The sequence below is a fragment of the Ranitomeya imitator genome, chromosome 4 (assembly GCF_032444005.1).
Source record: "Ranitomeya imitator isolate aRanImi1 chromosome 4, aRanImi1.pri, whole genome shotgun sequence".
Classification (NCBI taxonomy): Eukaryota; Metazoa; Chordata; class Amphibia; order Anura; family Dendrobatidae; genus Ranitomeya; species Ranitomeya imitator.
This window is the reverse complement of record NC_091285.1, coordinates 505,944,485-505,959,476: the sequence shown is the minus strand read 5'-3', so window position 1 is coordinate 505,959,476 and position 14,992 is coordinate 505,944,485. Positions and strand designations below refer to the sequence as shown.

The 14,992-nt window shown below is 49.5% G+C and overlaps 1 protein-coding gene across 2 annotated transcripts in view; it reads left to right on the top strand.

Annotated features, from left to right (window-relative positions):
- The window catches only part of COPS2 (COP9 signalosome subunit 2), a 95,409-nt gene that overhangs the window by 61,354 nt on the left and 19,063 nt on the right, over window positions 1–14,992 (top strand). The gene's annotated exons all lie outside the window — the stretch shown is intronic.

Here is a 14,992-nt window from a genome sequence, read left to right as displayed (position 1 = left end):
AGTGCGCCAAAAAAATCTTTTTTTTTTTTTGTGTGTGTCATAGCCAACTTGTTGACACAATTCAGTTGTGCCAAAAAAAAATCAAGACTAGACCACATTTACATCAGTCTGTTATCTGAGGCTGTCGGTGGTGGAAAAGTGGAAAAATCGTAGCTTCGCAGGCATAAGTTTCATAGTTCTGTCTGCTAGCTTGTTCTACTCTTTTTTGTTTTTTTTTTGTTTTTTTTTTTAATTCTCCAACCCCATCTCCCTTCCCCCCCCCCCAAAAAAAAAAAAAAAGATAATAAAAAAAAATTATACACTGTTATGTCAGGCTGAGGCCTGTTGTATCTGTGGTTGAAAAATCGTAGCTTCGCAGGCATACGTTTCATAGTTATGTTTGCTAGCCTTGTACCACTTAAAAAAAAAATAAAAAAACATTATCCAAGAACCAAAACAAAATGTATACAGTCTGTTATATCAGGCTGAGGTCTGGTGTATCAGTGGTAGGAAAAATTGTAGCTTCGCAGGCATAAGTTTCATAGTTCTGTCTGCTAGCGTTGTTGTACTCCTTTTTAATTTTTTGCCAAATTTCACATACAAGAGAAAAAAACATTATACAGTCTGTTATCTGTGGCTGCGGCCTTGTGTATCGGTGGTGGAAAAATCGTAGTTTTACAGGTCCTTCTCAAAAAATTAGCATATAGTGTTAAATTTCATTATTTACCATAATGTAATGATTACAATTAAACTTTCATATATTATAGATTCATTATCCACCAACTGAAATTTGTCAGGTCTTTTATTTGTTTTAATACTGATGATTTTGGCATACAACTCCTGATAACCCAAAAAACCTGTCTCAATAAATTAGCATATTTCACCCATCCAATCAAATAAAAGTGTTTTTTAATAACAAACAAAAAAACCAACAAATAATAATGTTCAGTTATGCACTCAATACTTGGTCGGGAATCCTTTGGCAGAAATGACTGCTTCAATGCGGCGTGGCATGGAGGCAATCAGCCTGTGACACTGCTGAGATGTTATGGAGGCCCAGGATGCTTCAATAGCGGCCTTAAGCTCATCCAGAGTGTTGGGTCTTGCGTCTCTCAACTTTCTCTTCACAATATCCCACAGATTCTCTATGGGGTTCAGGTCAGGAGAGTTGGCAGGCCAATTGAGCACAGTAATACCATGGTCAGTAAACCATTTACCAGTGGTTTTGGCACTGTGAGCAGGTGCCAGGTCGTGCTGAAAAATGAAATCTTCATCTCCATAAAGCATTTCAGCCGATGGAAGCATGAAGTGCTCCAAAATCTCCTGATAGCTAGCTGCATTGACCCTGCCCTTGATGAAACACAGTGGACCAACACCAGCAGCTGACATGGCACCCCACACCATCACTGACTGTGGGTACTTGACACTGGACTTCAGGCATTTTGGCATTTCCTTCTCCCCAGTCTTCCTCCAGACTCTGGCACCTTGATTTCCGAATGACATGCAAAATTTGCTTTCATCAGAAAAAAGTACTTGGGACCACTTAGCAACAGTCCAGTGCTGCTTCTCTGTAGCCCAGGTCAGGCGCCTCTGCCGCTGTTTATGGTTCAAAAGTGGCTTTACCTGGGGAATGCGGCACCTGTAGCCCATTTCCTGCACACGCCTGTGCACGGTGGCTCTGGATGTTTCCACACCAGACTCAGTCCACTGCTTCCTCAGGTTCCCCAAGGTCTGGAATCGGTCCTTCTCCACAATCTTCCTCAGGGTCCGGTCTCCTCTTCTCGTTGTACAGCGTTTTCTGCCACATTGTTTCCTTCCAACAGACTTACCATTGAGGTGCCTTGATACAGCACTCTGGGAACAGCCTATTTGTTGAGAAATTTCTTTCTGGGTCTTACCCTCTTGCTTGAGGGTGTCAATGATGGCCTTCTTGACATCTGTCAGGTCGCTAGTCTTACCCATGATGGGGGTTTTGAGTAATGAACCAGGCAGGGAGTTTATAAAAGCCTCAGGTATCTTTTGCATGTGTTTAGAGTTAATTAGTTGATTCAGAAGATTAGGGTAATAGGTCGTTTAGAGAACCTTTTCTTGATATGCTAATTTATTGAGACAGGTTTTTTGGGTTATCAGGAGTTGTATGCCAAAATCATCAGTATTAAAACAATAAAAGACCTGACAAATTTCAGTTGGTGGATAATGAATCTATAATATATGAAAGTTTAATTGTAATCATTACATTATGGTAAATAATGAAATTTAACACTATATGCTAATTTTTTGAGAAGGACCTGTATATAGTTTTATACAGTCTGTTATGTCAGGCTGAGGCCTGGTGTATCTGTGGTGGTAAAATCGTAGCTTTGAAGGCATGCTGGTCAGATATAATTTTGCTCCAAATAAATACATTTGTGTTGAGCTTTGGAAATAGTTCAGTATTCCATTTAAAATGGGCAAGGGATGGGGAAGTGGACTTGATGCTAATGGTGCATGCAGAGGACGAGGCCGTGGCCAAGCTGAAAGTGGGCCACAACAAAGACCCACATCTTCTCGCTCGACGTTCCTGTCTCAGTTTCTAGGGGATCGCAGCACACCACTATTGAAGCCAGAGCAGTGTGAAACGGTTGTTGGTTGGGTAGCGGATAATGCTTCCAGTCACTTAGCCGCCACCACAACCATGTCTTCCACACGGTCAAGTCTGAGTAGCCATGAGTGTGGACCGGATATTTCTCACCCTGATCCTCCTTCCTCCCACCATGCCAAGTGCCCTGAGACAACTGATCCCACATTTGGACACTCCAAAGAGCTGTTCAGTTTTCCCTTTCAAGATTCCGGACTCTCGGCCAGTCAACTTGAAGTGGGGCCAGATGAGATCGCATGTAGCGATGCCCAAAGCTTTGACCAGCCACGGTCACACGAAGGCGATGGTGGGAAAGTGTCACGAGGTGGACGATGATGAGACACAATTGCCAGAAAGTCAGGAGGAGAAGCAGGGTGCGGATGTGGAAGTCGAGGTGGTGGATGACATAGTGACTGACCCAACCTGGCAGGAGGACATGCATAGCGAGGACAGCAACACAAATGGGGAAGGAGGCATATCACCCCAACAGGCAGGAAGAAGCAGTGTTATGGCCACAGACAGAAGGCGTGCATCCGTTCCCGGTAACACCAACATGAGGGAAGTTGCCATTCCAAATGTTGATCTTCCCGAGTCTGGTTATCTTTTAAAGACTACCAGCCTGACCACCACCAGCATGATCAGGCACATGGCAGCAAAGCACCCAACTTTGTGGGCCGAACCCCAGGCTCCGGGAACACTATCTGCAGGTGACACCACTGCTTCTTCCGCTGTTTTGCATAGAAGCCCGTGCATGTGAAGATGCCTGTAGCCCTGCACCTGTTATTGCCCACAGTCAAGCAGCACCATCATCAAGCCCATCCACGTCCTTGTCCCCGCACAGCCTTCAGTTGTCTATACCCCAGTCATTGGAACGCAAGCGGAAATACCCAGCCAACGCCCCACATGCCACAGTACTAAATTCTAACATTTCTCTTTTGCTTGCGCTCAAAATGTTGCCTTTTAGGCTCGTTGAGAAGGAAGCTTTCCGCAACCTGATCGTGGTGGCCATCCCAAGGTACTCTGTCCCCTGTCGCCACTATTTCTCCCTATGTGCCGTACTGGAATTACACCAGCATGTGTCCCACAACATTACCCGTGCCCTCTACAAAGCCTGTTACTGGGAAAGTCCACCTAACCACTGACACATGGACACGTGCTTGTGGGCAGGGACGGCACACTGGGTTAACATAGTGGAAGCCGGGACCCAGTCGGACCTTGGGATGGAACACATCCTCCCCGCGCCGAGGATTGCGGGCCCTCTGTCAATCAGGGTTCCCCCACAGTCTACAGCTCCTGCACCACCTCCTCCTCCTCTTCAGCCTCCATCTCTGAAATCAACACATCAGTCAGAAGCTGGAAGAACTGCTTCAGCCAAGTGGCAACAGGTTGTGCTGAAGCTAATCTGCATAGGTGACAAACCGCACAATGCAGAAGAGTTGTGGACAGCACTGAAAGAGCAGTCAGATATTTAGATGACACTGCTGAACCTACAGCCAGGCATGGTCATGTGTGACAATGGCCGGAACCTGGTGGCGGCTCTGAGGCAAGGTGAGCTCACACACGTACCTTGCCTGGCCCATATGCTTAACCTCGTGGTTCAACGTTTTCTGAAAAGCTACCCGGAGCTGTCGGATCTGCTAGTGAAAGTATGCCATCTGTCTGCCCATTTTAGAAAGTCAGCTACAGCTTCAGCCGCCCTTGCCGTGCTTCAGCATTTGCAGCTTCCAGCTGTCCTCACGCGATGGTACTCTACGCTGCATATGTTGGAAAGGATTTGTGAGCAGAAGAGGGCAGTTGTTGACTACCAACATCAACAAGGCCGTCGATATTCAGTTCAGACTCCACACATAAGACCTCCGGAGTGGATATGGATGTCAGACATATGTACCATCCTATAAAACTTTGAGGACTGAACCAGGATGGTAAGCGGCGATGATGCCATAATTAGCGTCGCCATCCCGCTTCTCAGCATTCTGAAAACCTCTCTGCTCACAATTAAAGAGGATGCATTACAGGCAGAGCACGAGGATATGGACCAAGGAACCATACAGGGGGATTACACTCAGCCCAGCCTCATGTCTTCCCAACGTGGATTGGTAGGCAATGAGGAGGAGGAAGAATAGGAGCTACTTTCATGCGCTATAGACTACTACAAGCACAGCTGTCATACCGTCTGTTCAGCGGGGATGGCCTGAGGACAGGGAGGAGGAGGAGGAAGTCTTGCCTGTTAGCAGTCTGGCACACATGGTGACATTCATTACTGGATAGTGACACTTCTAGACCCGTGCTACAAGGAGAACTTTCAATCTCTTCTGCCAGAGGCAGAGAGGTGTACTAAAATGTTGCGGTACCAGAGGGCCTTTGTAGCGGAATTACTTAGAAAAGTCCCATGTGAGAACGCTGGCAGCAGACGTCAGAGTTTGTTGTACAACCAAGGAGTCCAAACGAGAGAGACAAAAGTACAATCCAGCTCAGGCAGGGGAACAATGGCAAAGTTCTGGGTTAGTTTTCTCAGACCCTCCCATCGTGTCGGCACAGAGGCAAGGGGTGCTGTCACAAGAAGTGCAGTGTTTAGGAAGATGCTGAGGGAGTACCTTGCAAACGTACAAACGTCCTCCGTGATTCCTCTGTGCCTTTTAATTATTGAGTATCCAAGCTGGACACGCCTTGGAGGTCGTGGCCTGCCCTGCTGCTAGCGTTCTGTCCAAGCGGGTTTTTAGTGCCGCTGGTGGAATTATAACAGATAAGCGCATCCGCCTGTCAACTGAAAATGCTGACGGGCTGACTTTTATAAAATTGAACAAGGGCTGGATTGGGCAAGATTTCTGTACACCACCAAGTAAAAACAGCGAGACATAACCTGTAATAGATTGTCTTTTTTGTGGAGGTGAATATTCACCTCTCCCCAAGCACACATGGCTATCCACTTTCTGATTTCGTCTGTTTGGTGTATCGTCCTCCTTATCCTCATCCTCATCATCCACAACCAGTGCAACACCAGGGTGAACGTATTCCGTGATGCAAAAGTCACTCAATTTTTGTGCAAGGGTATTTTTCAGATGCCCGTTAGTAATTAGAAACAAAATAAACTCCCCCAGGGGGAACTCATCAAAATGAGATATACATATATTTTTCCCATTTATTCTTAAATATTCCAGTTTTAATATCTCTGCCCCGTCCTTGTATGACCCAGTGTATACCTCTACAATATTAAAATATTGAAATACTATTATATATATATTTTTATATCCTGGTCTCTGAGCTGTTGCTAGGGACAAACATACCTTGTTGGACACAATCTGGTATCATATATATGAGCCTGTATTCACCCCTCCCTTTTGTTATTTACTTTCATCGGTGGATTCACATCCTTTTCTTTATCGCCTCTCATTGGGGGACACAGGAACCATGGGTGTATGCTGCTGCCACTAGGAGGCGGACACAAAGCAAATAAAAAAGCTAGCTCCTCCTCTGCAGTGTACACCCCACCGACTGGCATTATACTCTTCAGTTTAGCTTAGTGTCAGTAGGAGGTGGACACGGGTCTTTCATTAGACCCTTATCTACCTCAATGTGCGTCGTTTCCTTTACAGGTTTCCTCGGAGGGATACAGGGTGAGCAGTCACACCTGTACTCCCACAATGCGGACTATGAGTACGGCGTGTACTGCCACTCCGTATCCTCATAGATCCCTCTCCAGGACCAAGATCCTAGCACACAAGCGTGCTAAGAAGTCCGGTCCTGGCTCCGTCCCTCACCCACTCGCCCACCAGAGCCTGTCGGTCGGAGGAGACGAGGACGTCCATCAGCCCCTGGACGTCTCAACCCTTTTCAAGGTTAGTACCAGCGTGGGATATTTTTAGGTGAGTATTCTCTCCCTTCCCATCCCAGATCTTTGATAGGGGGGTTCTTGTTAGGGGCTCCCTGTCGACTTTATTACCCGGTCATCACCTGTATCTTCCAGTGGCGCGGCCGGTATTCCTTCTTCCCTTTTTCTGACAAGGGCCTTCTGTCTCAGCGCGGGGCCCCTTTTAGGCCACCGCGCTCTTATCCCCTGGTTATCTGCGGCCCCCTTCTGCGACGCAGCCCTGCAGGCGGTCGCGCCGCTTCCCCCTGCGGCGCATCGCTCTGGCGCCGCAGGAGGGTGTTTTCTACGGCGCCCTTCAGCGGCGCAGCCTAGCAGGCCGCGGTGCCTGCGGCTTCAGCCTTCCTCACGCCGCGGCTCCTTTTCTCGGCTACCGGTACCTAATTTAGGCCCCGGCTTCGGCCGGGGCCTACTTCCGGTTTTTCAGCTTCTCCATTTCCGCTCCTGCAGGCGGGCTTTTTCCCGCCCGACATACTGCGTCCTGCCCACCGGCGCCTCTGCGTCTGGCTCCACCCCTTCCTCGTGGGTCTCTCGGCCGGTGTGCACCGCTTCTCACAGCAGCAGCAGCCCTCGCAGTGCCTCACGCAGCGCGCCACGCTCCTTCACTCGCAACTTCTGTGGGCTCAGCATCGCAGAATCAGCACCTCAGGGAAGTTCTCTGCCGAGGACAAGTGGGACATCTTCCAGGACCGGGTCCGTGAGTAGCTGCACTGCAGACTGACACCCTTCTCTGCCCCACTGTCCCCTAACCCACTGGCATCTTCAGGGATCTCTCAAAATGTCTTCTAAAGGGGGCCGCTCTTGCCCCCCTACTTCTTCATCTTCTGCCTTAGTCACGTACTTTGCATGTTCGTCCTGTAACAGCAAACTTCCCTCAGATCAGTCCTCCCCGCTGTGTCAGTCCTGCAGCAACCCGATTGTTCCCACCGCCCAGGATCCCCCGGCTGTTCCGCCCGAGAGTGATCCCCCCATCCCAGGCTGGGCCGCCTCTCTGTCACATCTGTGGCCGATTTAACACGGGTATCTCAAACCCCGGTGTCCGCGCTGGATCGGTTACCCCTGCAGATCCCTGCCGTGGCCAGCGGGTCGCAGGAACCTCCGCCCGAGCCCTCCTTGCTAAGCTACAAAAGGTCCAGAAAGGAACGTCGGTCTGAGTCCTCTTCGCGTTCCATCTCGCCGCACGGCCCTCCCCCGCGGTTGGTGTCCCACCGATACTCCTCCCCTGAGTCAGGCGAGGCATTATCTGATGCGCCCTCAGAGGATATTTCGGAGCTGGATCCTAACCAAATCGCCACCATGAGTGAGACGGTCCAGAACCTGATTCGGGCTATAAACCAAACCTGTGGCATTAAGGATCCCTCTACGGAACCCGCAGATCAGGCGGTTTCGTTTAGACGGGCCAAACCACCTTCAAAATTTTTCGCTCCTCATCCTGAATTCGAGGAAATCTTGGCCAGAGAGAGAGAGAATCCGACCAGACGTTTTCAGAGGGGAAAACGCCTGGGGGTGTTATATCCTTTTTCACCAGAACTTACCGCCAATTGGATGGTCTCCCTCTCGGTGGATCCCCCTGTTTCCAGGCTGTCCACCAACACGGTGCTTCCACTGTCCGGCGGAGCATCTCTGAAGGATTCTAACGACAGTTATAGAATCCTTTGCGAAATCTGCTTTTGAAGCGGCTTCAGCAGCGCTATGTCCAGCCTTTGCTTCCACTTGGGCTTCAAAATCCATCTCAAAATGGGCCAAGGATCTACGGCGAGGTATCCTGGACGGGGCACCTCCCGCGCAATTAGCGGAACTTGCCAACCAGATTTCCCACGCTGGTGAATACCTGGTTTCCGCCTCCCTGGATGTCGCGTCTTGTGCGGCTCAGGCTTCCAGCAATGCCGTTGCCATCCGCCGGACCGTTTGGCTCAAGGCCTGGCAGGCGGACTTGTCCTCCAAAAAGTCCCTCACTAGTCTGCCCTTCCAGGGCTCTCGTCTCTTTGGTTCCCAGCTGGACCAAATCATTAAGGACGCCACCGGGGGTACAAGTTCTCTTCTCCCCCAGGCTAAGCCTCGTCGCCCTCCTCCTAGACGGCAGTTTCGCTCTTTTCGGCCTTTTCGTCGTTTCGCTGCATCAAGCCCTTTTTCCCAGCAGCAACAGAGGCCACAGGCACGTCAAGAGAAGAAGACGGTGTCCTTCAGGCCCACTCCGTCCTGGCGTCCTCGCTATTCCCAGGGTAGATCGTCCAGGCCCAGGACTGGAAGATCCACCTCCGCATGACTCTCGGCAAGACTCCAGCCCAACTCCCAGGTTGGGGGGCCGTCTTCTCCGTTTCAGGGACGTCTGGATTTCCGCAGTAGAGGATGCATGGGTCAGGGAAGTTGTATCCTCGGGATACAAAATAGAGTTCGCCTCCCGACCCAGGGATCGTTTCTTCCAATCCCGTCCTCCAAAAGATCCCGCTCTGGTTCCGGGCTTCTTCGCAGCTATCGCTTCTCTGCTCAAATCCGGGGTAATCGTTCCCGTCCCAGAAAAGGAACGGTACACGGGTTTCTACTCGAACCTTTTTGTGGTACCGAAAAAAGACGGCAAGGTTCGTCCCATTCTGGACCTCAAATTGCTGAATAGGAGGGTTCGCCTGAGACACTTCAGGATGGAATCCCTTCGTTCAGTAATTGCTTCCATGGAGGCTCAGGAATTTCTATGCTCTATAGATATCCAGGACGCCTACCTACACGTTCCGATATTTCCCGGACATCACCGTTTCCTGCGCTTCGCAGTGCAACAAGATCATTTTCAGTTCGTCGCCCTGCCGTTCGGTCTCGCAACCGCGCCAAGGGTGTTCACGAAAATCATGGCGGCGCTGATGGCCATCTTGAGTCAGAGGCTTGGTCCTGTTTCCATACCTCGACGACATCCTCATCAAGGCTCCGTCCTTTGCTCAGGCCCACGAAAGCCTGTCCATTGTTCTCGACACCTTATCCCGTTTCGGGTGGCTGGTCAACCGGAAGAAGTCCTGCCTTATTCCTTCTCAGCGCATCATCTTTCTGGGCATGCTTTTCGACACTCGTCAGACCAGAGTCTTCCTTCCCAAGGACAAGAGATCCACTCTTTGTCGGGACATACGCTTGCTCCAGGGTCCTCGGCCTCCCTCCCTCCGATCGGCCATGAAGGTTCTGGGGAGGATGGTAGCTACCTTAGAAGCGATTCCCTTCGCCCAATTCCATTCTCGACCCCTTCAGCAAGCCATTCTGTCTCAGTGGGACAGGTCTGTCTTCTCCCTGGATCGGCTGATCAGACTCTCTTTTCGGGTCAAGCGGTCTCTCAACTGGTGGCTGACGTCACCTCTCATCTCCCAGGGCAGGTCCTTCCTTCCGGTTCACTGGCAGGTGGTGACAACGGACGCCAGCCTGATCGGCTGGGGTGCGGTTTTTCGCCACCTGACGGTTCAGGGCCGTTGGTCGCCGCAGGAGTCATCTCTGCCAATCAACGTCCTCGAAATTCGGGCCATCTTTCTGTCCCTCCGCCACTGGGAAAGGATCCTCCGGGGCCTTCCAGTTCGGATCCAGACGGACAACGCCACGGCTGTGGCATATGTCAACCATCAGGGGGGGACCCGGAGCTCCTTGGCTCTTGCCGAGGTATCCAAGATCCTCCTTTGGGCAGAGGCAACGGTTCCGGTGATATCCGCGGTGCATATCCCCGGCGTGGACAACTGGGCCGCCGACTTCCTCAGCCGCGAGGGTCTCGCGGCAGGGGAATGGTCCTTGCATCCGGAGGTCTTCCATCAGATTTGTCTTCGATGGGGGACTCCGGATGTGGATCTCACGGCGTCTCGAATCAACAGGAAGGTTGCGCAGTTCGTCTCCAGGTCCCGCGATCCTCTCGCAGTGGGCGTCGATGCTCTGGCCATTCCTTGGTCACAGTTCGAGCTGCCCTACCTGTTCCCACCCCTTCCATTACTTCCCAAGCTGTTGAAAAAGATCAAAGCGGAAGGGGTGCCGGTCATCCTGATCGCCCCGGATTGGCCCAGGAGAGCTTGGTTCGCGGAGCTCGTCAACCTTCTCGCGGACGCTCCCTGGCGCCTTCCAGACAGGCCCGATCTGCTGTCCCAGGGTCCGATCTGCCACCCGAATTCTCGGTCGCTCAGTTTAACGGCGTGGTTGTTGAGACCGCGGTTCTAAGAGCGTCCGGTCTTTCGGACCGGGTGATTCACACCATGATTCAAGCTCGGAAGCCTTCGTCTTCCAGGATCTACTACCGCACCTGGAAGGCTTACTTCCGTTGGTGCGAGTCCAACCGCGTTCCTCCTATGGTTTTTTCCCTGCCTTCTCTTTTGGCCTTTCTTCAGGCAGGACTGGATTCGGGCCTGGCTCTTGGCTCCCTGAAGGGTCAGGTTTCTGCGCTTTCCATCCTCTTTCAGAAGACCTTGGCCTCTCGGCCACAGGTTAAGACTTTCTTTCAAGGAGTAGCCCACGCTGTCCCGCCGTACATGGCCCCTGTGGAGGCATGGGACTTAAACCTGGTACTGGACGTTCTAAGGGTTTCCCCCTTTGAGCCTCTTAGGGAGATTCCTCTATCAGTTTTATCTTGGAAGGTGGCCTTTCTTGTGGCCATCACGTCCATTCGCCGCGTTTCGGAGCTGGCGGCACTGTCTTGCCACCCTCCGTTTTTGGTCATTCACCAGGACAAGGTGGTCTTCCGACCCCCACCTTCTTTTCTTCCTAAGGTGGTTTCCACCTTCCACCTCAACGAGGACTTCGTTCTACCTTCCTTTTGTCCAGCTCCGATTCATCCTCTGGAGCGATCGTTGAACAAGCTAGACCTCGTCAGGGCAGTGAGGATTTATCTGGATAGAACATCCTCTTTCCGGAAGATGGATTCTTTTTTCGTCATTCCTGATGGCACGCGCAGAGGCCAGCCGGCTTCTAAAGCGACTATTGCTCGATGGATCAGAATGGCAATTTTGGAGGCTTACCGGGTCAAGAACAGAGTGCCCCCTCCTGGGATTAAGGCTCACTCTACCCGGGCAGTCGGCGCCTCCTGAGCGGCAACTTGGTCTTCCATCCACACGTTCGCCAAATTTTACAAGGTCCATACCTACGCATCGGCGGACGCCAGCCTAGGCAGAAGGATCCTGCAGGCGGCAGTGGTGAGTCCTCTGACCTGATGGAAGTCTGTTTTTTCCCGCCCTAGGGACTGCTTTGGGACATCCCATGGTTCCTGTGTCCCCCAATGAGAGGCAATAAAGAAAACAGGATTTTTGGTTGCTTACCGTAAAATCTGTTTCTTGAAGCCTCCATTGGGGGACACAGCTCCCTCCCAATGTTTTCTGTTGTTATCTGTTCTATGACTGTTCTCACGTTTACAGTTCTCAAGTTTGTGGTTATGGTTTTTCAACCTTGTTCATTATCTCCTACTGCTTTCTCACTAACTGAAGAGTATAATGCCAGTCGGTGGGGTGTACACTGCAGAGGAGGAGCTAACTTTTTTATTTGCATAGTGTCAGCCTCCTAGTGGCAGCAGCATACACCCATGGTTCCTGTGTCCCCCAATGGAGGCTTCAAGAAACAGATTTTACGGTAAGCAACCAAAAATCCTGTTTTTTCTATTTTATTTCAGTATGATTTATCTTTGTCTCCTCATTTTCCACCACTAGATCAAAAGGCTTAACGTCTTCTGTGCCGCTACAGGCAGTCCAATTTTTGGCAAGGGTCTCTATGATGCCCATAGTATATTTTTTAAAAATATATCCCCCTTGGCAAAATGTTTGTCATTACAAGTCTAGGAGACACACTCGTTTACATTGGGCCTAGTTTTTATTGAAGCCTTCCTCCACCTCTCATAATTTTCCACCACTAGATCACCAGGGTTCACATGTTCCTTGCTGCTACAGACAGTCAATTTTTGGCAAGGGTGTCTGTGATCCCAATTAAATATTTTTTTTACAAATGTATCTCCCATGGGGAAATGTTTGTCACTTAGTGTATGGGCATTACAAGTCTAGGAGACACGCTCCTTAACATTGGGCCTAGTTTTTAATAATGACTTCCTCCACATATCATCATTCTCTGCCACTAGAACACCATGGTGAACATGTTCTGTGCTGCTGCAGCCATTCACTTTTTGGCCAAGGGCGTCTGATCCCCATAAATAATTATTTAAAAATGTATCCCCCATGGGGAAATGTTTGTCAGCCCATACACTTAGTGTATGGGCATTACAAGTCTAGGAGACACGCTCTTTTAAATTGGGCCTCTCATCATTTTCCACCACTAGATCACCAGGGTTCACGTGTTCCGTGCTGCTACAGACAGTCAATTTTTTGGCAAGGGTGTCTGTGATCCCAATTAAATATTTTGTTAAAAATGTACTCCCCATTGGGAAATGTTTCTCAGCCCATACACATAGTGTATGGGCTTTACAAGTCTAGGAGACACACTCCTTTGCAATGGTACAGGTTTTTTTTTGTGAGGCCCTCCTCCATGTTTCTTCGAAAGAGGATTGGGGTGCGTGCAAATTTGGGTCAAGGCGGAACTTGCATTCAATGCATAAGGAAACAGTATGGCTGGACCAACTGAAGAATGTGAAGTGGGTTTTCCTGTGGCCATCCAGTACCTGGGTTCAAAGGCTTTTCTGGGTGCATATAACTTGATAGCAGGGCAGGCCTTGCATCCAATGCAACATTTTTTCAGGAAGCCCTCCTGTACCTCTCGTGAAAGGGGTATTGGGGTGCGTTGTAATTGTTGGCAGCCCAGCGACTAACTTCATAGGCAATAACCGCATAGGAGACCTACTGTTTAATATTGGCCCTTTAAGAATATTAATGCCGCCTGATGCCCCTCAAAAATACGCTTTGTGATTTTAAGACTGAGTCCCTCTTTCATAAATGAAACAAGATGGGTCTCCTTATGTGTCACACACCACATGGCCAGCTAGGGTTGTTAAATGTTACAATGACATTTCCCTCTGAATGCATTTGTATTGGTTGTGTAAAAGTTGAAAAACGCATCAAAAACGCTGCGTGTGGAGCCCAAGTGGTGGAGGAACATATTGGTCTGGGGTTAATTATTTTGCCTTATATACAATTCATTACCCTGGAAAGGATGTACCTTAACATATTTCTCAGCAAAATCCATTTTGGTTTTGTTTTTGTATGTTTGTTGGTGCACCTGTAAAAATGGCGTGAAACTCTGACCAGATTGCTTACAGCTGTGACCTTTGAGTCAGAAATGCTTCCAGGGGTGATCCCCGTGATGTTCCCATGTCATTTGAGCAGTGTTTCCATCATTTTCAGATGTTTTAGATCTTAGGGCTCATACTCACTTGTGCGAAACCTGGATGAGTCTCGCATGTTAATACCCGGCGCTGCTGCCGGCACTCAGATCGGAGCGTGCGGCCGCATAGTAATACATGCAGCCGCTCGTTCCTCTGTGCCAGATGCAGTGCCAGGTATTGCCGTGCGAGACTGATCTGAGTTTCGCGCAAGTGAGTATGAGCCCTTAAAAGGACCTACGTGGGGGATCGCGGTAAAAATATTCGGGTTTCCCATAGACTTACATTGGGCTCGTTGCTCGGGTCGAGTACCCGAGTATTCCAATTTGCTCGACCTGAGCAATGAGCACCCGAGCATTTTAGTGCTTGCTCATCACTAGTTCTTAGCACTTCCTACTCTGTATACATCTATCAGGAAGACAGAAATGGTTACAATTGAAAAAAGACAAATGTGCAAGTTCAACCAAGTGTTCGTAGAGGGTATAAGGCGGCATATATAACTAAAATGCATGATCCCATCCGCCCCAGAAGAGCAAATGTTTCCCTCCTGTTCCTAAACGTTGATCCACTGGACCAAACATTCAGAAAAGAACTGTACACCATAATTTTTAATGTGTTTTTTTTTTTTTTTTTTTTTTTTTAAAAGAAGAAAATAAACCTTTTTTGAAACCATCAACAGTTCCCACTATGACCAGCTTCTTTTGTAAACTATTCCACGGATTAAAAGTTCTCATGGTAAAGAAGCAGTGTCTCCTCTTGAGATTTATTTTTCCTCCACTCGGAAGGAGTGCCCTCTTGTCTATTGTGGGGTTTTACATGAATTTGCTTTTGCATGAGCTATTTATGTACTTCTACAGGTTAGTCATGTCCCCACTTACACACATTTCTTCTCACGACCAAATGCTTTTCTTTCTTTTAGTCTTTCCTCATAACCAAGTTCCTCCATGGCACTTATCAATTTTGTGGCTTTTTTTGTATCTTTTCCTACTCCAGGGCATCCTTTCTATGAACTGGTGCCCAGAACTGAACCTTTTTGTGCTATATAAGGTTGCACTAACACATTGTGACGTCCTGTCCTGCAAGTCAAGTTTAAAGCTTTTAGGCTACGTTCACATTTGCTCCGCTCCCGGCTGCGTCGGGCGCAGCCGCGGCGACGCACGCGCCATGCGCCCCTATATTTAACATGGGGGCGCATGGACATGCGTTGCATTTGCGTTTTGCGACGCATGCGTCGCTGCAGCGCATGCGTCAGGGTGCAGGGAACGCTGCA